The sequence below is a fragment of the Panthera pardus genome, unplaced genomic scaffold (genome assembly GCF_024362965.1).
Source record: "Panthera pardus isolate Hobbes unplaced genomic scaffold, ASM2436296v1 HiC_scaffold_6, whole genome shotgun sequence".
Taxonomy (NCBI): domain Eukaryota; kingdom Metazoa; phylum Chordata; class Mammalia; order Carnivora; family Felidae; genus Panthera; species Panthera pardus.
In genome coordinates this window covers 132,342,546-132,365,171 of record NW_026526991.1, presented here as the reverse complement: position 1 = coordinate 132,365,171, position 22,626 = coordinate 132,342,546, and the positions used below count along the sequence as shown (strand labels likewise).

The following is a 22,626-nucleotide window of genomic DNA, read 5'->3' as shown; positions in this document are numbered from 1 at the left end:
TGGGGAGGGGGAGAGAGAGAAGGAGGGAGACACAGAATCTGACGGCAGGCTCCAAGCTCTGAGATGCCAGCGCAGAGCCCCACACAGGGCTTGAACTCATGAACTGGGAGATCATGACCTGAGTGGAAGTTGAATACTTAACTGACTGAGCCACCCAGGTGCCCCCAAAATATAAATTCTTATATAAAAAAAAAAAAGACAAAAATAAATTTTCCGTTTACATAAAGTTCCAAAAGCTGTTACATTAAATTATATTATTTAAGAATACTGGCTGTCAGTCTCTTGATTTCGGCTAAGGTCATGATTTCGCGGTTCATGGGATTGAGCCCCATGTCAGGCTCTGTGCTGACAGGCTCGCTCTCGCTCTCTCTCTCTCTCTCTCTCTCTCTTCCTCTTTGGCTCATGCCCTATTTCTCTCTCTCAAAATAAACAAAATAAACAATACAGAAAAGAACATATACAAAGGCTTGAAACTCTCCAAAAAATCAAGGAAGCGACGCCAAAAATCAAAATAGTATTTAACTCCAGTAAAGAAACAGAAAATGTCAAAGAGGCATCTTGCAGGACAGGCTACTGGGGTGCTTACATTGTTCTATTTCTTGCTTGGACTGCTGGTTACATGACTATTTGCTTTATAAATCTTATTTAAACTGTACATATTTGTCATCATATATAATATACACAATAAATAATAAAAACAAGAATACCTCAGCACAAGGTGGATGATATATCATCGTATTTTATAACTGAAGTGTCTTTACATTATGCTTTACAAAGTGCCATTTTGAAAATGCCCTATCAAATTTAAATGCAGGAGCTATGATGATAAAATTGTACAATAGCTGACCTAGCTCTCACTTTATCACTTTTTCCATAGTGTAGATATGAAGACTGTGATTAAATGTAACAGAATAAAATGGGGTGTGTGACACTTAAAAGGAAGAAACATCTCTACGGATACTATTTCATCTCCTGTTTTTGGCAAAATGCTTATCCCTTATGAAAATTGAACAAATACTTAGGTGTGATAAAGCATAAAGTTTCTGGTATATCAAATTCACATTTGCTTAGTCTCAGATTGCTTTATCAGATATGTGTTCTATTTTCTTACCTGAAAGAATGAGTTGTCAGGACTCTGGGCTGTAACCCCAGAATCCATCAATATCATGTACAGACAAAGGTACCAACCTACCAGTCGGTTGGAAAAATGTTTATAAATACAATACTCCTCACATGAATACTTAAGATTTCATATTACATTTTTTTTTTACAATTTAGAGGTGCATTTTTTAAATTGAAGAATAGTTGAATGCAGTATTATACTCATTTCAGGTGTATAACATAATGATTCAGCATTTATATACACTGCAAAACAACCATCACCGTAAGTCTAGTTAATATTTGTCACCATATAAAGTTATTACAGTATTATTGACTACTTTCTCAAGGCTACACTTCATATCCCCGTGGATTATTATTATTACTTTTTACAGCTGAAGGACTGTACCTCTTGATCCCCTTCACCTACATTGCCTATTGACCCAAATTCCTCCTCCTTGGCAGCCAACAATTTGTCCTCTGTATATATGTCTGTTTCTGTTTTGTTTGTTCATTTGGTTTTTGTTTGTTTTTAGATTCCAAATATAAATGAAATGATATCTGTCGTTCTCCGGCTATTTCAATAAGCATAATACCACGTAGGTCCATCCATGTTGTCACAAATAATGAGATTTCATTTCATTTCCATTTATGGTTGAGTAATATGGCATTGTGTGCGTGTGTATATATATACGCACACACATACGCTTGTGTGTGCGTGTATGTATGTACACATATACCACACCTTCTACGTCTATTCATCTATCAACAGACACTTAAGTTGTTTCCAAAGTTTTGCTATTATAATTAATGCTGCATTAAAAATAGGGGTGGATATGCCTTTTCAAATCAGTGTTTCCTTTTTGTTCAAATACTCAGAAAAAGATTTTCTGGACTATATGATAGTTTTATTTTTAGTTTTCTGAGGAGCCTCTATACTGTTTTCCACAGTGGTTGCACCGATTTACATTCCCACCAACTGTGTATGAGGTTTCCCTCGTGTGAGATGATATCTCATCGTGGTTTCAATTTGTATTTGGTTTCATATTGTTTTTCCTTATGACTGAACATCTTTTCATCTGTCTGTTGGTCATCTGGGTATTTAGAAAAAATGCCTAGTCAGGTCCTCTGCCAATATTTTAATTACATTACATGTTTTTTGTTTTCGTTTTTTGTTCTTTCGTTACCAAGTTGTATGAGATCTTCCTACATTTTGGATGTTAACCCTGTATTGGATATATTATTAGCAAATATTTTCTCCCATTCAGTGGGCTGCTGTTTCATTTGGTTGATGGTTTATTTCACTGCAACATGAGTTTTAGTTTGATGTGGTCTCATTTTTTTATTTTGTCACCCTTGCCTGAGGAAATAGACCCCAAAAATATTTCTGAGACTGATATAATCGATTTATTATCTGTATTTTCTTTTAGGAGTTTTTATGGTTTCAGATCTTAAGTCTTTAATCCACGTTGACTTTATTTTTGTGTATGGTGTAAGAAAGTGGTCTAGTTTTGTACTTTTGCATGTAGCTGTCCAGAATTCCCAACAATCACTTATTAAATAGATGGTCTTCTCCCTGTTCATATCCTCACCTTCTATGTCATAGATTTATTGATCATATAAATATGGGCTTATTTCCAGGGTCTCTATCCTGTTCTATTGATCTGTTTTTGTATCCATAACTTACAGTTTTGATTATTAACGATAGCCAAAACAATCCTGAAAAAGAAAACCAAAGCTGGAGCCATCACAATTCCAGACTTTAATCTACATTACAAAGCTGTAATTACCATTACAGTATGGTACTGGCACAAAAACAGATCAATGGAACACACAGATCAATGGAACAGAATAGAGAACCCAGAAACACACCCACAAATGTATGCCCAACTAATCTTCAACAAAGCAGGAGAGAATATCCAATGGGGAAAAAAAAGTCACTTCAGTAAATGGCGCTGGGAAAACTGGACAGCGACATATAGTTTGAAATCAGGGAGTGGGGTACCTTCAGTTTTGTTTTTTCACAAGATGGCTTTATTTGGAGTCTTGTGGTTTTCTGTCCCTCTTCTCATTCTGTGACCTCTTTAATGTAAATGTCAGTGCTCTTGTTATCCTACAGGTCCCGTAAACCATTCTATTCTTATTTCCAAAAATTATTTTTTCTGTTGAGCTTGGGTGATTTCCACTACCCTGTCGTCCAGATTCTTTCACTCTTCTGTATCATCTAATCTGCTGATTTCCTCTAGTGTATTTTTCATTTTAGTTATTGTATTCCTCAGCTCTCATTGGTACTTTCTTATACTTTTTATCTATTTGTTGAAATTCTCACTTTGCTCATCCATTCTTCTCCCAAGTTCAGGGAACATCTTTATGACATTACTTTGAACTCATTATCAGGTAGATTGTTTACCTCTGTTTTGCCTAGTTATTTTTAAGAGGTTTTGTCTTCTTTTGTTTGAATCATATTCCTCTGTCTTTTCATTTTGCCTGATTCTCTGTGTTTGTTTCCATGTATTAGGTAGGCCAACTACATCTCCTAGTCTTGAAGGAGTGGCTTTATGTAGCAGGTGTCTTGTGGGGCCTAGACACCCAATCCCTTTGGTCATCAGAGCCAAGCACTCAGGGGTGTCCCCTGTGGGCTGCATGGGCCCTCCTGCTCCTGAGAGGCCATCAGTGCTACAGGCATATTGGTGGGCAGGGCTGGCCTTCCTCGAGGAGCCCCTTTGTGGGGTGATGGTCCAGACTGAGGTTGCCTGCCAGGCAAAGCCACTCTGGGGGAACTCTGGCTCTAACCAAAGCTGTATGCCAACTGTGGCAATCCAGGAGCAACACTGAAGGGGTGCCTACGAGGGTGTGCTGGTTGGCTGGAGCGGGTCTGCAGAGGGACACCAGGGTCGGACTGGTGGTGTTACCCAGGTAGATGAGGAGTACCATGACACCATCCAAAGCTGGGACACCATCCAAAGCTGGGACAATGAGGGAGAAAATGAGTAAAAAAAGAAAAATTGGTGCCCACCATCTCTTCCCTTCCCAGAGAAAGTTCTAACAAATCATTGCCTCTCTGGCACAGGCCCAAAAGGGAATCAATAAATAACCTTCACATACAGGCCAGACACTTTTCAAATGTCTGCCGCTGGGCTGAATTTTGGAGCAGTGAGTTTGTGTGTAAGCTCTTTCAGAGTGGAGTCCTGGTTTCCTATATCTCTCTGGCTCTCCTGGAGTTAAGGCCACTGGTCTTCAAAACTACGTATCGTGAGGATTTGTCTTCCCAGTGCAAGTCCTCAGGGCAGTGGTGTCCAGTGTGGGGTCTCAGGGAGGACCTGTGCGGTAGCAACACTCCTCCTGGTTGTGAGTCACCAAGCTGGGGGTGTGGTGTGGGTCCTGACAAGAACATATTCCTGCCCCACGTTCCATATGATCTGGCTTTTTCTTTACACCTTTAGTTGTGGATGACCTTTTCTGCTAGTCTTCAGGTTGTTCTCAAAGACAGCTGCTTCCCATGGACTTGTATTTTTGATATGTTCATGGCAAGAGGTGAGTGAGCTCAGGATCCTCCTAGCTTAGCAAACTTGATCCAAGGTGATGTTTTTAACCTCTAACTGCAAATGTCCTTTCCTATTTCATCCCCAGGCACTGAATTGATGATGAGTTGATCCATAGGCTTTCTACTCATATTTTTTTTAAATTTTTTAAAATGTTTATTTTTCAGAGAGAGAGAGAGAGTGAGAGAGAGAGAGAGAGAGAGCGAGCAGGGGAGCGGCAGAGAGAGAGGGAGACACAGAATCGGAAACAGGCTCCAGGCTCTGAGCTGTCAGCACAGAGCCCGATGCAGGGCTCGAACTCACAAACCGTGAGATCATGACCTGAGCCGAAGTCAGACACTCAACCGACTGAGCCACCCAGGCACCGCTATGCTCCACTATTTTATTTATTTTTTATTAAAAACGTTTTTTTTAATGTTTATTCATTTGAGAGAGAGAGAGAGAGAGCGAGCGAGCGAGCATGAGCGGGGGAGGGGCAGAGAGAGAGGGAGACACAGAATCTGAAGCAGGTTCCAGGCTCGGAACTGTCTGCACAGAGCCTGATGTGGGGCTTGAACTCGCAAGCGGTGAGATTGTGACCTGAGCTGAAGTCATACACTTAACCTATGCAGCCACCAAGGCACCCCTGTATTCATATTCTTAATTCCTAGAACCCATGTAAAATTGTGCAGTATGTTTTATAAGTGGGACTTTTTTTCTTGTGGTCGTATACTGTACGTGTTATGCATTTCAGATTTATGCACAGTATAATGTACACTATGTGATAAATAGTATATTACATACCCATCTATTTATGCAGTGGTTTGGGTAGTGAGGATATATGACAAACTTTTGTCTTTCCTATATAAGGCTTTGTCTTTCCTAGGATGAGACAAAAAAAGACAACTGAATTTAAAACTGTATAACAGGTCTTCATTCAATTAAGAAGATAGAAAACATAGAAATATGATGATGAAGTCTGTGGAGTTTCTTGAATTTTGAGGATTTAATATGTAAACGCATGCTTAAAATTTTAATATTTAAAGACCCAAATTATGCACAAATCTGAGGGGACAACTAATGTTGAGGCTCCAGAGGGAAGAATGGTTTTGGCATGTTCTACATAAAGGAAGACCAGAGTGGCTGGAGTTAGTTAAGAATAATAATAATTGGAGAGAACAGGAAATAGAACATGAGAATAAGCAACTGCAAAAGAATGGGAGCCTTGCTGTTGGAACCACACTGGGGAGTCGTTAATCCTGGCAAAATAGGATGGACCTTCAGTTGACCAACATCTTCAAGAAACCCCGAACTTCTCCCACTGATGATTCTTTTTTGTCCCTAGCCTGTGATGAAGGTCTATGTTGTTTCCCTTATTTCTCCCGACAACGTGCCCTAGTTCGGTATATTTATGGTAGCATTGCACGCTACCTGTGCTAGATTCTACAAGTCAGCAAATCTGACACTCATGTGTATTAATCATTACCCCTTAAAACCTTTTAAGTCTCTCACAGAGTAAGGAATATTTAGTAGTTCTATTCATAAACCTGCACATTAATTCTATGTATCAAAAGTTTGAGAAGCACTCTGAGAGTTTCTCCACAAGGAAAGTCTCTGTGCAGATGCCTGGGCATTGAAATTGCTCGGTGTTTAATGAAAGTACCAAATCCCTAAATGGAAGGGTGGAAAGTTCTCATTCTGCCTGCAGGATTTATAATGTTCGGATGTGTTTGCAAACATAAAGGAGTCATACCACATGCTAGGTCTAGGTCCTACAGTCACAGTGAAAGGCAGATGCAGAGATGAGACTGCTCTGCTTGGAACCCCAGTTCTGATCCCCCTTCTCGAACCATGGTGTGGGAAAATGGACTCCAACTCCGGACGTTCTCGACAGTTTTATTTCCAACGCTACCCTGATTCTGTTGCTTCAACCAGATCTTCTGTTACTTCATTACTGACTTTCTCACTTGTCTCTTTAGTCTTTATCTCTCACGATTACTTTCCTTTGACTTTCAGATATCTTTGGACCCTGTCTGTCTCTCCAAAAGTTATGACAAGTTATCTTGCTTGTTTTTACCATCAAATTCAGTAAAAGAATAATTGGCATTCTCTCCTCTCACTTTTTCAGCTTCATCTAATACAACCTGAATTCTGCCACACTACTGCACTGAAACCTGGATTTCAGTGTTACGGGCGTTTCCTAGATCTCTCCCCCAAAGATCTACTCTCAAGCCCTCTCCTATGTGACCTCTCAGAAAACGTCTCTGCTGTTTCCTGGGCTTCCTTCTTAAAACTTTCTGGCTTCACTTTCAGGAAATGATTTAGCTCCACCTCCCACCTGACTGATCTCTTTTCCATCGTCTGTCTCTCCCACACGCCCTCCCCTTCCATAGGGGCATTCTGCAGGGCTCAGCACTCAGCCAGAGTGGCTCATAATTCTCTGCTCTCCCACTTTATAATGCCATCCGTTTATGTCTCCAACAAATTCTCTATTCAAATGACACCCAGAGTTATATCTTCAATCTATAGAACTTGCAGAAGTAAATACAATACACAGTCTCATTCTTTCTAAATATTAAATATTCCATAATTCTATGATAGTTAATACAAATAGCATATAATACTGTAAATGACTTCAAGGAACAAGTCCAAAATTAAATTTGTTCTTTCTCTCAAACCCCATCACATCCTTCTGTATTCTGTACACAGTGCAATGGCATCACCATCTATGCATTCGCTCAAAAATCGCAGGATCAACTTTTATCATGCCTTCTGTCACCCCTAATTCAAGAGAATAGCAGTCTCTAATGTGTCTATCTCTATAATGGTTTTCAAATCTAGTCTATTTCTCGTTTTCCTACTCCTACTCATGACAATCTATATTTAATTCCTGGATTATTGCAATATATTCCCGAATATTTTTTATTTCCTTTTTTTTAAAACTCAATTTCTATTCTAAATTGTCTTTCTAAAAATAACATATATTTGGAAATTCTACTACTTGCTTAAAAATAATGATACTTCTCCACTATTTGCAGAATAATGGGCCTGATATTTCACTCATTTTGCAGTTATAGCCCAGCTTTTATCCTCTTTTCCTACAATTCCTATGTCAAATTATAGTCTCCAGCCCCTCAGGTGTCTGTATCATTCCCCCAGCATGCTAAGCAGATTCAAGTATGAAAAAGAGGAAGATTATTATCTCTTTCTTTTGGAATTCTGATTATCCATGGTTCATAACTTGGAATATACCCTTCCTTCAACAGTTCTGAAGGCTTATTCCCTTGGATTTAAGACTATATTTCAGTGATTCGCACTTAGATGTTGCTCAAATAGTTGTTCTTGGAAATAATAAAAGGGGTCATCGAAACTTTACCTTCTACACTGTAATAGAAAACCAGGAGAGGGGAAAGGCCAGTATCTTAAAAAGAGCAAGAGGAGCCTTTGCTATGAGGCCAACCTATTTAAAGGGAGCATCCTTTAACAAATGAAAAATCTCCTTAGGAAACGCATGAACACATTTATCTCTAAGACTCTGTGATCCAGCCAGCAGCATCTCTTTAAACTGTCACATTTCTTCTCAGCCATCGTCGCTACAAGACCAGGTTTTCTAACATTTACTCCTGCAATTTTCGAATGTTCTCATACAAGGTTATATGATGTTCCAAAGAAAGCAATAGATCTACACTGTTGAGTTCTCAATTTAAGCCTCAGCGATGATGACGACAGTGCTTTTATAAAACTCTGAGGTACTGAGCTCTGCTTCTGATATTGCAGCTCTTAAATTTTATCGAGCCAGGTACGTCTAGTGTCTACGGAGAGTGCTAGGCACTTTTCGATGCTGTATGAACGCTCTGAGGCTACCTTACGTGATGGCACCATAATGAACTGTAAGCATTTATTGAGCTCGTAGAAACGTGGCCTATTCCCTCAGTATAGTTTCCTTTCCACGAAAGCCTGCTGCAGCTGGTTTTTGTAGCCAACAATGCCACCTTCCCGATCCCAATTCATGTAAGTAAACTGCGAAATAGATTACAATATACACAATACATTTCCCTTATCACCGATAAACGTTAAAAATAACGGACTCACAAGTTTCGCTCATTTAGATACATGTTGCCTACCACTTTTATTCTATCCCAGCTCATTTTAATTATTTCCAGAACTACTCTCCTCAAGACGGGTTGAAAACAATTCCTGTAATTGCTGGAGGAGGTGAAAGAAACTGGTATCGTTACCTTTTATTTTGCCACGCAGGTATTACTTCATAATTAAGTATGTTCTCTGAATCAGAATAATAGTTTTGTTTTTACGTTCAACATCAGATGTGACAATCTAAACGATATCTTACATAGATCCCACAGTGCTACTGAATTCATGAAATTTTATCTGGGAGCTATTTAGTTCTTTCTTTACCACAACCTGAGGCATTCTCCACTTCTCTCCCCCCAACTTTCCTCGGAGAAAAAGGCAGGCAGGGTAATTAGAAACAGTGGACGGAAACTGAAAAAGAATGTTTTTTACATGTGTGCTGACAGAAAATGAGACCAAGGTTCTTGTTGTTGTTGTTGTTTTCATTCTAATATGTTGATAAATCACTCCCCGAATGGGTAGGGCAGGTCAAGAGGAGTAGGTACCAGGGAGATGACACTATAAAATGACTTCTCTCCAGTGTCTTTATGTCACCGTGTATGCAACTATCTTACATTGCTAGGACTCACAATAAAATTGTTTGAGATACTTCCCAGGTCTGTTTTTATCCTAGAAGAATGAGTCCCTAATAACTGCAATTTTAGATCTGTTATAGGACAGCAAAGAGATCATTAGCCACTCCAGACTATGTTTTTCCAAACTTTTACTTAGATATTACAAAAGAGAATAAACACATAATCATTGCTTCTTAGTTTTTATGCTATGATTTTTAAGTTGAATGTAATAATGTTGCCAACTCAATCTTTTCAACTTAAATATATATTGACCTCACCATCCTCTCACAGTTTCCAAATCGATATTTTTCCAGGCAATTTATATAATACAGAAAAACTCCAAGAAGCAGCAAAAACCACTCAAGATACCACAGCACAGCAATGACCCTGGTAATATCACTTGTCTAGATGTTACTTAAACAATCTATCTACCTATTTACCTTTATCACTTAAAAAGTGTTTCAAAAATGCATGCTGTCTAAATGTATTTATACAATGTTATTATTTTAAATTGATATTAACAATGTGAGAAAATAAAATGTATAGAAGGTGGGAAGAGTTGTGATTTTATTTATTTTAAATGTTTATTTATTTATTTACTTATCTTTGAGAGAAAGAGAGAGAGACGCACACACACATACCATCAGAATGCTAGCAGGGGAGGGGCAGAGAGAGAGGGAGACACAGAATCCCAATGAAGTTCCCAAAGAGGCTCTCAGTTGTCAGCACAGAGCCCTACACAGGGCTCACATGAACCGTGAGATCATGACCTGAGCTGAAATCAGATGCTTAACTGACTGAGCCACACAGGTGCCCCTAGAGTTGTGATTTTAATATTGATTCCAAAGCAAGCAAGTCAAATAGGGTGGACATTATGCATTTTTTCTTCCTTTCCTTCCCTTTTCCCTTCCCCATTCCCTTTCCATCACTCCCTTCCTTACCTTCTTTTTTCTTTTTTTTCTTGCAAAAGCATACAGCTCAATGAGTTTTCACCAATATATACCTGTGTAACCACCACCCTATTTAAGATGTCTTTTGTCCAACATGTTTTTGAAATTAATCCATGAAGTGGCCATATCCTTTTCTTTTGTTGAATTGCTTATTTGCTAAATATAACACAATTTGGATATCCATTCTCACAGGGATGGTCAGTTGTTCAGCACCTTTTGATGAAGTTAAACATATGTGTACCCCATGACCACAGAATTCTATTTTTCCACATGTACCTAAGAGGATTAGAGCATATGCTCAGAAACTAATTGTACAGGGATGATTACAGGACTTTTCCTCATAACTGTATAAAAAATTACCAGCTCTCAGGTGGGAACAGCTCTTTAGAAAAGAAAATAAAAGCAGATGTTGAGAGAACTTTAAATCTTTGAATCTTAAGAATTTTCTGAAGTAGTATCAATCAACATTTTCTGTTATAGTGAATCATTTTTTATTTTAACATTGGCACTATTACATTCTGTTTGCCAAATTGATGAACTAAAACTTATTGTCATTTTATATAAGTACAGTATAGTTTCTTGTTTGTAAACACATTTCCATATCTCTGAATGGTATTTAAGATAAATCCTTAAGAAAAAAATTTCAAGAAAAGGTAAAGCATATTTTTTATTGAAAGTGGGTTTATAGTTATTGCCAAATTATTCTTGCAAGTCTTCATCAAATTATCCCTGAACTAATACACTATGAACATTATATCTCTTTCACCCTAATGATATTCTGTATATTGAACAGACATATTAAATACTTCCTAGTTTTATCAATGAAGATACTATGTGGCTGAAATTTAAATTCCTTTATTAATGCTGGAACTTAAATTTTTATATAAATATTAATTATCTATCCATACATGCCTTGCTCATGACCTTTGCATATAGCTTTGAGTGGTTTTAACATTTTCAAATGCAGTAACAGTAACATATAGATATAATATTTCCATGAACCTTTAATTTTACATAGGATCATATTTTAAGATTTATCTATGTTGGGGCATCTACGTAACTCAGTTGGTTAAGAATCGGACTCTTAGGGGCGCCGGGGTGGCTCAGTCGGTTAAGCGTTCCACTTCAGCTCAGGTCACGATCTTGCGGTCCGTGAGTTCTAACCCCGTGTCGGGCTCTGGGCTGATGGCTCAGAGCCTGGAGCCTGCTTCTGATTCTGTGTCTCCCTCTCACTCTGACCCCCGTTCATGCTCTGTCTCTGTCTGTCTCTCTCTGTCTCAAAAATGAATAAACTTAAAAAAAAATTAAAAAAAAAAAAAAAAAAAGAATCGAACTCTTGGGGCACCTGGGTGGCTTAGTTGGTTGAGCGTATCACTTCAGCTCAGGTCATGATCTCGCGGTCTGTGGGTTCGAGCCCTATGTGAGGCTCTGTGCTGACAGCTCGGAGCCTGGAGCCTGCTTCAGATTCTGTGTCTCCCTCTATCTCTGCCCCTCCCTGGCTCGTGCTCTGTCTCTCTGTCAACAGTAAATAAACACACACACACACAAATTTTTTAAAAAGCATCGAACTCTTGATTTCGGCTCAGGTGATGAACTCAAGGTTCGTGAATTCCAGCCCTGCATCAGGCTCCATGCTGACAGTGCAGAGTCTGCTTGGGATTCTCTCTTTCCTTCTCTCTCTGCCTCTCCCCCCTCTTGCTCTGTCTCAAAAATAAATAAGTAAATAAACAAGAAACCTAAAAAGATTTATCTTTGTTGATTTAGTTGGACAAGGTACATTTTTAATGCTGAATTTCATTCCATTGTATCAGTATGCCGACACTGATTTTTTAGTCCCTATAAATAATATCTGGACAGATTATAATTACTGTGTTTTTAAAAAATGACGCTACAGGAGCACCTGGGTGGCTCTGTTAGTTGAGCGTGTGACTTCAGTTCAGGTCATGATCTTGCGGTTTGAGCGTTCGAGCTCCATGTTGGGCTGGATGCTGTCAGCCTGTTGGCATGGGGTTCCCTTTAGATCCTCTGTCCTTCTCTCTCTGCCCCTCCCTCTCCTGCACTGTCCCAAAAATAAAATAAATATTTAAAGAATAAATAAATAATGCCAGTACAAGCTATCAAATCCACATCTCTTGGTGTTCATGTGCAGAAGAACCTCATTAGATGAGTTTATATTCTCACTCACTTTATACAATATCCTTCGATGAAATAAGTCCTTATTAATATAACTGAATTTTAACCAGCCTTTTATTAATAGTTTGCATTTCTGGGCACTGTTCAAAAAATACTCAACTAGGGGCACTCCTGGGTGGCTCAGTCACTTAAGTGTTCAACTTCGGCAGGTCATGATCTCACAGTTCGTGGATTTGAGCCCCGGGTCGGGCTCTGTGCTGACAGCTCAGAGCCAGGAACCTGCTTCAGATTCTGTATCTCCCTCCTTCGTTGCCCCTCCCTCTTGCGCTCTGTCTCTCTCTCTCAAAAATAAATAAACATTAAAATAATTAAAAATACTCAGGTAAATTCCCCTTCTGCTTAAGATATATGCTTCTATCATAACAATAATATACATCAACTAAAAATCCTGTTTATAAGGACACTGGAGAGTTGTGGATATCAACAAATGTAAAGAAACAAACTTATAGAAACAAATAAGAATTTCCAAGGTAAGCTCTATTTAAGTTTGAGATTTACTCTAAAACCTCAGTAATCAATACGGCGATATTGCTGCAATGATAGACAGGCAGAGTAATAGCACAGAAATAAATAACTCATAAATAGAAGCACAGATAGTAATATAGATTTTGTCAAAGCTATCCATACTATTTGATAAATTCTTTTCCATAAATGGTGCTAAAAAACTAGATATCTGTATACAAAATAATTTTGAATCTACTTTTACCACTAAAAAGTTACTATTTTGTCCCTTTTTTTCACTAAAATGTTGGATATGGATTATAGGCCTACGTGTAAAGGCTAAAATTATATTTTAGTATTCATTTCAGTATTTATTTTAGTATTTTTTCATCACCTTGGAGTTAGCAAAGACTTCTCTGGAAAGACCCAGAATACAATATGCATAAAATATAGTTTATATACACATATTTTATATATATTTTATGATATATATATCATCAGAATTAAAATTTTCTGGTAAGTCACATATATATTTGTGTACACAACAAACATAAAAGAATATGTACATATACATATACACATAGGTATATATATATATACGTGTGTGTGTGTGTGTGTGTGTGTGTGTGTGTGTGTGTATTTCATCAGAATTAAAAATTTCAGGAAGCTACAGCCAATATGAAGAAAATTAAAAGGCAAGGAACAGACTGGGAATAATACTTTCAATGCACATATATGCAGCAAAAGATTTCTGTCTAAACTTGTGAAAGCACTTGTACATATCAACAGGAAAAATGTAAAGAAATCATCAAAATTAGACAAAAGACTTAAATAAGCATTTAACAAATTATATATCCAAATGATCAATAAAGCATATGAAAATATTATTTCTGTCATTAAAACCAAAATAGAAGATGACTGTACACTTATAGGAATTTACTCTGAAAAGAAAGAAAATGCCAAGTTTTGTAAATGATGAGATTCGATGGAACTTTCACAAATTCCTGGAAGACAGGTAAATAGGAGAACTGGGGTTGACAATTCTTTAGCAGTTTCCAATAAAGTTAACCATATGTGGCCAAGTATCCATCAGTTTGAATCTTAGCTGTATTTCTAAAGAAAATAGGTACACACACACACACACACACACACACACACACACACACACACCCAGTATCTTCACAACAGTTTAAAATAGCCACAAAATGAAATAATCTGTATTTCCATCAACAAAGTAATGGGCAGGGGTGCCTGGGTGGCTCAGCTGGTTAAGTATCCGACTCCTGATTTTGGCTCAGGTCATGATCTGATGGTTGTGAGACTGAGCTCTGCATCCTGAGTGTGTAGCCTGCTTGGGATTCTCTCTCCCCCTCTCTCTCTGCCCCTCCACTGCTTGCTTTCTCTCTCTCTCTCTCTCTCTCTCTCTCTCAAAATAAATAAACTTTAAAACAAAAAAAAAGTAACGGGGCACCTGGGTGGCTCAGTTGGCTGAGTGTTTGACTCTTGATTTTGACTTAGGTCATGATCCTGGAGGTGTGGGATAGAGCCTCATGTCAGGCATCACGCTTAGTGTGGAGCCTGCTTGAGATTCTCTCTTCCCCTGCTCGCTTACCTGCTTATGCTCTCTCAAAAAAGAATAAAAATAAAATCCAAAGTAACAAAGACAAATTCAGAATATTCAAAAAAATACAGTAATAAAATAATAAGCTACTGATACATATAACAAAAAACAACACATCGATATACCTGTTCAGGAAATATACAGATACCTGAATTGAGTATAAAAGATGCTAAATCCCAGAGAAGCAAAAAAGAAATATAAATGGGTTTTAGGGGCACCAGGGTGGCTCAGTCAGTTGATTGACTGACTCTTGATATTGGATCAGGTCATGATCCCAGGGTCATGGGATCAAGCCCACATTAGGCTCTGCGCTGACTGTGGAGCCTTTTTAAGATTCTCTCTCTATTTCCCTCTGACCCCTCCCTGCTTGCATGCTTTTTCTCATTCTAAAATAAAAAAGGAAAAGACAGGGGCACCTGGGTGGCTCAGTCAGTTAAGCATCTGACTTCGGCCCAGGTCATGATCTCACAGCTCATGAGTTCGAGCCCCGTGTCAGGCTCTGTGCTGACAGCTCGGAGCCTGGAGCCTGCTTCAGATTCTGTCTCCCTCTCTCTCTGCCCCTCCCCCACTCATGCTCTGTCTCTCTCTGCCTTGGAAATAAATAAACATTAAAAAAAAAAAGGAAAAGATAAAAAGATGGAGACTTAAACGGACACAAATAGGAAAATAATATATAGGAATATAATTTTTCAAATAGAAATATCTACCTAAACATTATCAGTAATTTCATTAAATGTCAATTGATTAAATAATCTAATTAAAGGCTAAGATTACTGGGATATTTTCAAGATAGCAGCAGTACCAACGACATTCGAGATCCACGAAATGGTGTTATAAGAGACATACCTTAAATATCGAGACAAGTTTGGAAGCAGAGAAAAGGAAACAAAGATATAACTTGCAAATCCTAGTGACTAACCAACATCTAAGTAGATGTTATAGTTGACTCCAAGACAAGGAGAATTTCTAGAGGGGAAAAAAAGGTATGTATATTAATGATAAAGGGTTAACCTACCAAGACAATATTATGCTATAACCTTGCCTCATCCATGTCCTGGAACTTCACTTCCAAATAACATGGAGTAATCAGGACCAGACTCATCCCCCCATCTAAAACAATCAATCAATGAACAAAATATAAAAAGTGACATTTTTTTTTTCAAGACACTGGAATCAAACAATGAATAACTGAAATCCCTGAGAGGCCAGAAATAAATGAAGTGAGCCCTACAAGTGCCCCAGAGGACTGCCTTGAGAGAATCACCAGCCACAGGAACGGCAGCCTGGTCAGAGTACAGCAGACGCCATGAGGACAAGAAACCAAGTTGGAAGCCAGATCTACTCTGCCAGAGAAATAATATCCTTCTCAAGACATCCCTCTCTAATCCCTGGAACCTGTGGATATTTTACTTTACATGACAAAGCAGACTTTGTAGATTTGAGTAAAACTAAAGATCTTGAGAGGGGAGATTATTCTGAATTATTTGAGTGTGCCCAGTCCTTAACAATAGACAGATTTTTCCAGTTGCAAACAGAGAAAGAGACCCCCAGAGAGGGCAGCAGGAAGTCTCAATTTGCTATCACTGACTTTGCAGATGACAGAAGAGAGGCATGAACAGAGGCATGTGGGCTGGAAAACACAAGGGAAGTGATTCTCCCTAGAGCCTCCATAAAGGAATGCAGCCTTGAATTCCTGACCTTGAATTCCAGTGGAACCTGGGCCATACATCTGACCTAAATAAATATAATGCAATAAACAAATGTGTGTGTTTTAAGTTATATACAATAATAAGTTTGCATTGTAGTACTTTAGTATAGCAGCAATAGAAAACTAATACACATATCAAGATATGTGGAGTTTGCAGATCAGTCTACCTCTACAAGAAAGCTCACAGAGAGAGAACTTTTAACAATATTCAGCTAAGTATGGACCAGTGTGCATTTCTAAGAAAACTCCCCAAGTTCAAGGGTAGAATCACCTAAAAGAAATAAAGGCAATGATGTCCCAGACTCACGAAGAACTAGAAACAGGGTCTGTTCCCACAAACCATACCAGAGACTCTCAGGATTCACAGGGCACTGGAATGAATGCAGAAAAAAAGCCCTTGCTTCAGTAGGTGGAGAATAATGTGACCTACCATGAATATTGCTCTGATTCCATTTATAAAATAATAAAAGCAAAGGCTGAAAGGATCAAACATTTCTAAACATCATAACTGCACATCCGAACAAAGAGGTAGGACTATTAGAAAAATACAGTGTTATTCAGCACCCAACAAGGTGATATTCATAATGGCTGGTAAACCAAAACCTTAAAATTACATGGCCCTTACAGAAGCTAGAAAACATGAACAATAATGAGGACAAAAATCAATTTACAACAAACCCAGAATTGATATAGACGTCAGATGTAGGAGATATCAAGGCAATGAATGGTTAATACAAGTATATCTCATATATTCAAAAAGTTAAGTAGGAACAAAAAACATATTTAAAAGACCCAACTCAAATACCTATGATGAAACTACAATATTAGAAATGAAATATATACACTGAATGGAATTAATGGCAGGTTAGATATTATGGAAAAATAAATTTAAAAAGGATTAGTGAACTTGAATACATTGCAATAAAAACTAATACATACAGAAAGAAAGGATTTTTTTTTTAAATGAGCAGTGCCAGTGAGTATGATAAAATTTCAAGAGACTTAACATATGTATAATTGGAGTCCCTGAAGGAGAGGGGAAGGGAGGCAGAAAACCTTATTTGAACAATGATGTCCTAAGGTGGACTGTTACAGACAAAACTAAAAACTTGAAGAAGTCATTAAAAAAAAAAAAGTCACTAAAATAAGAGTTACCTAACCAGTCAAAACGAGATAAAATGGAATCACTTTTTAAAAATTCAAATACTCCCAAAACATGCATAGGAAGAGGAAAAGGGAAATAAGAACAGATGGAGAAAATAGAAAACAAAAAACAAAGCATGAAACCTAAATATATCAGTAACTCCATTAGCTATAAATGGCTTAAGTGTCCCAGTTAAAAGGCAGAATAGATTGAAACACAAGTAAGACCTTGCTACAAGCTACCTAGTAAAAGCACATTTTAAATAAAGACAGACTGGCTGAAAGGTTACAAGATGGGAAAAACAAAAACCCTCTGCTAATAGTAATGGAAATAATTCTGGGTGATATTAGTATTAAGTACAATAGACTGCACAGTATTGAATAGAATTAGGAGTAAAGGAGGTAATTTCATAAAGATAAAGATGTAATTTGCTGACGGGTTACAAACAGTTGTAAGCAATTATTTACATAATAACAGAGCATCCAAATACATCAGGCAAGAACTTATTGAACTGCAAAGACAAACATATGCATCCATAGACACGCTCAGAGATTTCTATACCTTGTCTCAATAACTGATACAAAGTGTAAACAGACATTCAGTAAAGTTACAGAAGATGCATATACCATTATAAAAAAGCTTGGACTCACTGATATTTATAGAACATGCCACAAACAAAAAATCAGACACAAGTACACATTCTTTTAAAAGGTATATAGCTGGGTGGCTCAGTCAGTTAAGCAGCCGACTTCGGCTCAGGTCATGATCTCGCAGTCTGTGAGTTCGAGCCCCGTGTCGGGCTCTGTGCTGACAGCTCAGCCTGGAGCCTGTTTCGGATTCTGTGTCTCCCTCTCTCTGACCCTCCCCCATTCATGCTCTGTCTCTCTCTGTCTCAAAAATAAATAAACATTAAATAAATAAATAAATAAATAAAATGCATATAGTACATTAGCAAGATGGACCAAATTTGTGATTTAAAAAAATTTAATAAACTTAAAACAACTCAAGTATGCTTTCTATCCACTACAGGATTAAATTAAAAATAAATGTAGTTTTCTGGAAAACAGGGGCGCCTGGGTAGCTCAGTAGGTTGGGCACCTGACTTCGGCTCAGGTCATGATCTCGCAGTTCATGGGTTCAAGCCCAAGTTGGGCTCTGTGCTGACAGCTCAGAGCCTGGAGCCTGTTTCAGATCCTGTGTCTCCTTCTCTCTCTGCCCCTTCACTGGTCATGCTCCCTCTCTCTCTCTTTCTCTGTCTTTTTTCTCTCAAAAATTAAATAAACATTAAAAAAAAAAAAGAAAATGTCCCAATAAGGGTTATAAACAATATACTTCTAAAGAATACATGAGTCAATGAAGAAATAAGAAGAGAAAGTGTAAAATGTTTTGAGATGAGTGAAGCTTAAAACACAACATACAGAATTTATCATATACTGATAAAGGAGTATTTATAGATAAATTTATACATAAAAAGTCTCTATAAGTAAATGTTCTGAATTATACTTTCAGCTTCTACCTTAAGAAAAACTACAAAAAGAAGAGTATATTAAACTGAAAGTAATTAGAAGGAAAGAAATAACAAAGTCCAGGGTGTAAATCAAAGAAAGCAAACACAGAAAAACAATAGAGAAATCAATACAACAAAAAGCTGTTTCTTTGAGAGATAAATACATTTGATAAGCCTGTAGCCCATGACTATGAGCAAATGAAGAAAAGACACAAAAAAATACCATTATCAGAAACGACAGGTGTGAAATTACTACAAAATCAAGAGATATTTAAAGGATAATAAGGGGATATTGTGAACAAAGTTTTGCCAATAAAGTACAGATCTTAAAGTTCCGAATTCCTTTCAAACTGCAAACTACCAAACAGAAACAGATAACTAGGACTCCAGAACCAGCTTTACTGGAGAATTCTACCAATCGTTTAGGGATGAAATATAATTCTTCACAAACTTTTCCAGAAAATTGAGCCAAGAATACTTCCTTAGTCATTCTCTGCAATCAGCACAACTCCAATATCTAAAGTAGACAAAGAACATAGAACAAAACAAAAAACAAAAACTAGAGACAAATTTTTCTCATAAAAGTAGATGCAATTATTCTAACTACAATTTCATCAAACCTAATGTAATTAGAAAAAAAAATAGAGGTGGTGAAGGGGAAGAGGGAGAGGGAGAGGGGGAGAGGGGGAGGGGGGGGGGAGAGAGGGAGGAGAGGGAGGGAGAGGAGAGAGAGGGAGAGAGAGTGGAGGGAGAGGAGGGAGAGAGGAGGAGGGAGAGAGGGGGAGGGAGAGAGGGGGAGGGAGAGAGGGGGAGGGAGAGAGGGGGAGGGAGAGAGGGGGAGGGAGAGAGGGGGAGGGAGAGAGGGGGAGGGAGAGGGAGAGGAGGGAGAGGGAGAGGGAGAGGGAGAGGGAGAGGGAGAGGGAGAGGGAGAGGGAGAGGGAGAGGGAGAGGGAGAGGGAGAGGAGGGAGAGGAGGGAGAGGAGGGAGAGGGGGAGGGGGAGAGGGAGAGGAGGGAAAGGGAGAGAGGGAGAGGGAGTGGAGGGAGAGGAGGGAGAGAGGGAGAGAGGGAGAGAGGGAGAGGAGGGAGAAGGAGAGGGAGAGAGGGAGAGGGAGAGGAGGGAGAAGGAGAGGGAGAGAGGGAGAGGGAGAGGGAGAGGAGGGAGAGGGGGAGGGAGAGGGAGAGGAGGGGGAGGGAGAGGGAGAGAGGGAGAGGGAGAGGGAGAGGGAGAGGGAGAGGGAGAGGAGGGAGAGGGAGAGAGGGAATCTTAAGCAGGCTCCATGCCCTGCTTACAGCTCAAACTCATGAACTGTGAGATCATGACCTGAGCTGAAATCAAGAGTCAGAGGCATAACCAACGGAGCCACCTGGTGCTGCAATATAAAAAATATTTTTTAAAGACAATTCATGGTGACCGAGTTGGATTTTTCCCACCAAAAAGCAAGGTTGGTTTAACATGTGAAAATCAAGTATTCACAATATCAAGGACTTAAAAAAAAAGAAGAAACATAAGGCAGCAGCATTTGACAAATTCCAAAACTTATTTACAAAAATGTTCTCAACGAATTAGTGCACATCTACAAAACCTCTACAGTTAATATCGTACTTAATGGTGAATCTTGCATCACATTTATGAAAGTTTTCCCATGTTGCCAAGCACATCCCCTACACTTGATTTCAGAATTTTTACGGTTTCTCTCTCTATATTTTAGTTCATTTTTCTCTGTGATACATTTGGAGTTGACACTAGAATATAAAATAAAATATGATCCTAATTTTATCTTTTATTCCCAACATTTATAAGACTTACCACCATTTATTAGTTAACATTTTCCCCACCGATCTGACATGCCACAATTGTTACATATGAAATTTCCATATTCACTTGGATTTAGCGCTGCACTGTTCATTGTTTGAACTGGACTATTTAACTGTGTGTCCATCAATCCCATATCCTTTTAAATCTTTCTTTGTAACACGCTTTTGTAAATGGTGGTATCATGAACACGCTAGTTCTCTTTTTCAAAATTTTCCTCAATATTCTTGATTTTTGTTATTTATCTATAAGGACTTTAAAATTAATAAGTCAGGGTCACCTGGGTGGCTCAGCTGGTTAAGTGTCCAACTTCAGCTCAGGTCATGATCCCGTGGTTTGTGAGTTCGAGCCCCACACCGGGCTCTGTGCAGACAGCTCAGAGAGTGGAGCCTGCCTCTGATTCTGGGTCTCCCTCTCTCTCTGCCCCTCCTCTTTTCATGCTCTCTTTCTCCCTCTCTCTCAAAAATAAATAAACATTAAAAAAATTAAATTGATAAGTCAACGATTTTGAAAAATATTTTAACTGCAGCATATATTTGGTGCCAAGCATTTCTTCACATTTATGTCTATGTGCGTGTTAACTGAACTTCTCATTCTTTGGTTGGTTAAAATATTTTAGGAACATCATGTTATCCTAGGAATATATGTCATAAATGAGAGGAAAAAGTTTTTTGTGACTCATAACATTATCCCTATGTGTATGGGTAAGTTTGAATCAAATTACTTAAATGAAAATTCAGGTACATGTCTCTGAAATTCAGGAACTGGTTTTTGTTTTGTTTTGTTTCCAGATCTGCTCAGCTTATCAGTCTTCAGTAACTCAAATCATTTTGTCGTTGAAGTGAACCAGGGTGTAAACAATTGAACCTACAGAGCTGTGCCAACTCTGGTTATACATTTCCCGTATATGTTTTGGGGGTAATGATTACCCCCACATTATTCCTTCCTGAGATATGTCTGAAACATTGCTTCCTTGGGATTATTTCACAGAAAATTCATGGATAAGTTTTTATTTTTACGGTTCTATTTTAATCTCATATTATTCAGGAGAATATCAAGGGAGTGACTTAATTCACTGACAAAGTAGCTTGATTGGACAGGCTTTTGGGGTCATTCTCTACATGATGAGTTTCTGCAATCTCACTAAGTATGCTCTCCATGAGTCTGAACTTGAGAGTTGCTCTTTGTCATCAAAGAAATAAATTACTTTGGTCTAAATGGTAACATTGTTTAACTTTAATTGATAGCTTTAGAATACTAAAAGTGATAAAGTGATTGTGTTTTACTCTTTTATGCTACTTCTTAAACCCTACAATGAGCATTATCACAACTTAGATGGACAATTTCAGGAGCACACATTGGGCTTTTATTTCTTTGACTGATCACAACAAGGTTAAAACAGATACTCTGATTACAATGACCAGATTTTTTAAAAAATTTTTTAAATCTTTATTTATTTTTGAGATAGAGTAAGAGCAGGGGAGGAACAGAGAGAGAGAGAGGGAGACACAGAAGCAGAAGCAGGCTCCCTGCTCCGAGCTGTCAGCACAGAGCCCAATGTGGGGCTCGAACTCACATACCGTGAGATCATGACCTGAGCTGAAGTTGGACACTTAATCGACTTAGCCACCCAAGCGCCCCACAATGACCAGATTTCAATGAGTAATTATCTATTAAGGATTTCCGTCCATTGTTTTAATATAGGTGAAACTTTGCATATCATATGCACTGGTCTTTTAAAAAGTACAGTGGAAACATAAACCAAATTCTGTCATAGTAAATTTATATTAACCATATCTTGTCACTAGAGCATCAACAATTCCCTTATAGCTGGAAGGAACTGTAAGACTTTAAAAGAGGAATACTTACACCTTTATTTCTTTTAATTAATAATTTTTGTTTTTAAAGCAGTTTTACATTCAT

At 38.2% G+C, this 22,626-nt stretch overlaps 1 pseudogene; it reads right to left on the bottom strand.

The window, feature by feature from the left end:
• Positions 1 to 3,774: 3,774 nt before the first annotated feature.
• LOC109261698 (DNA polymerase beta-like) overlaps positions 3,775 to 22,626 on the bottom strand; it is an 84,295-nt pseudogene continuing 65,443 nt past the window's right edge.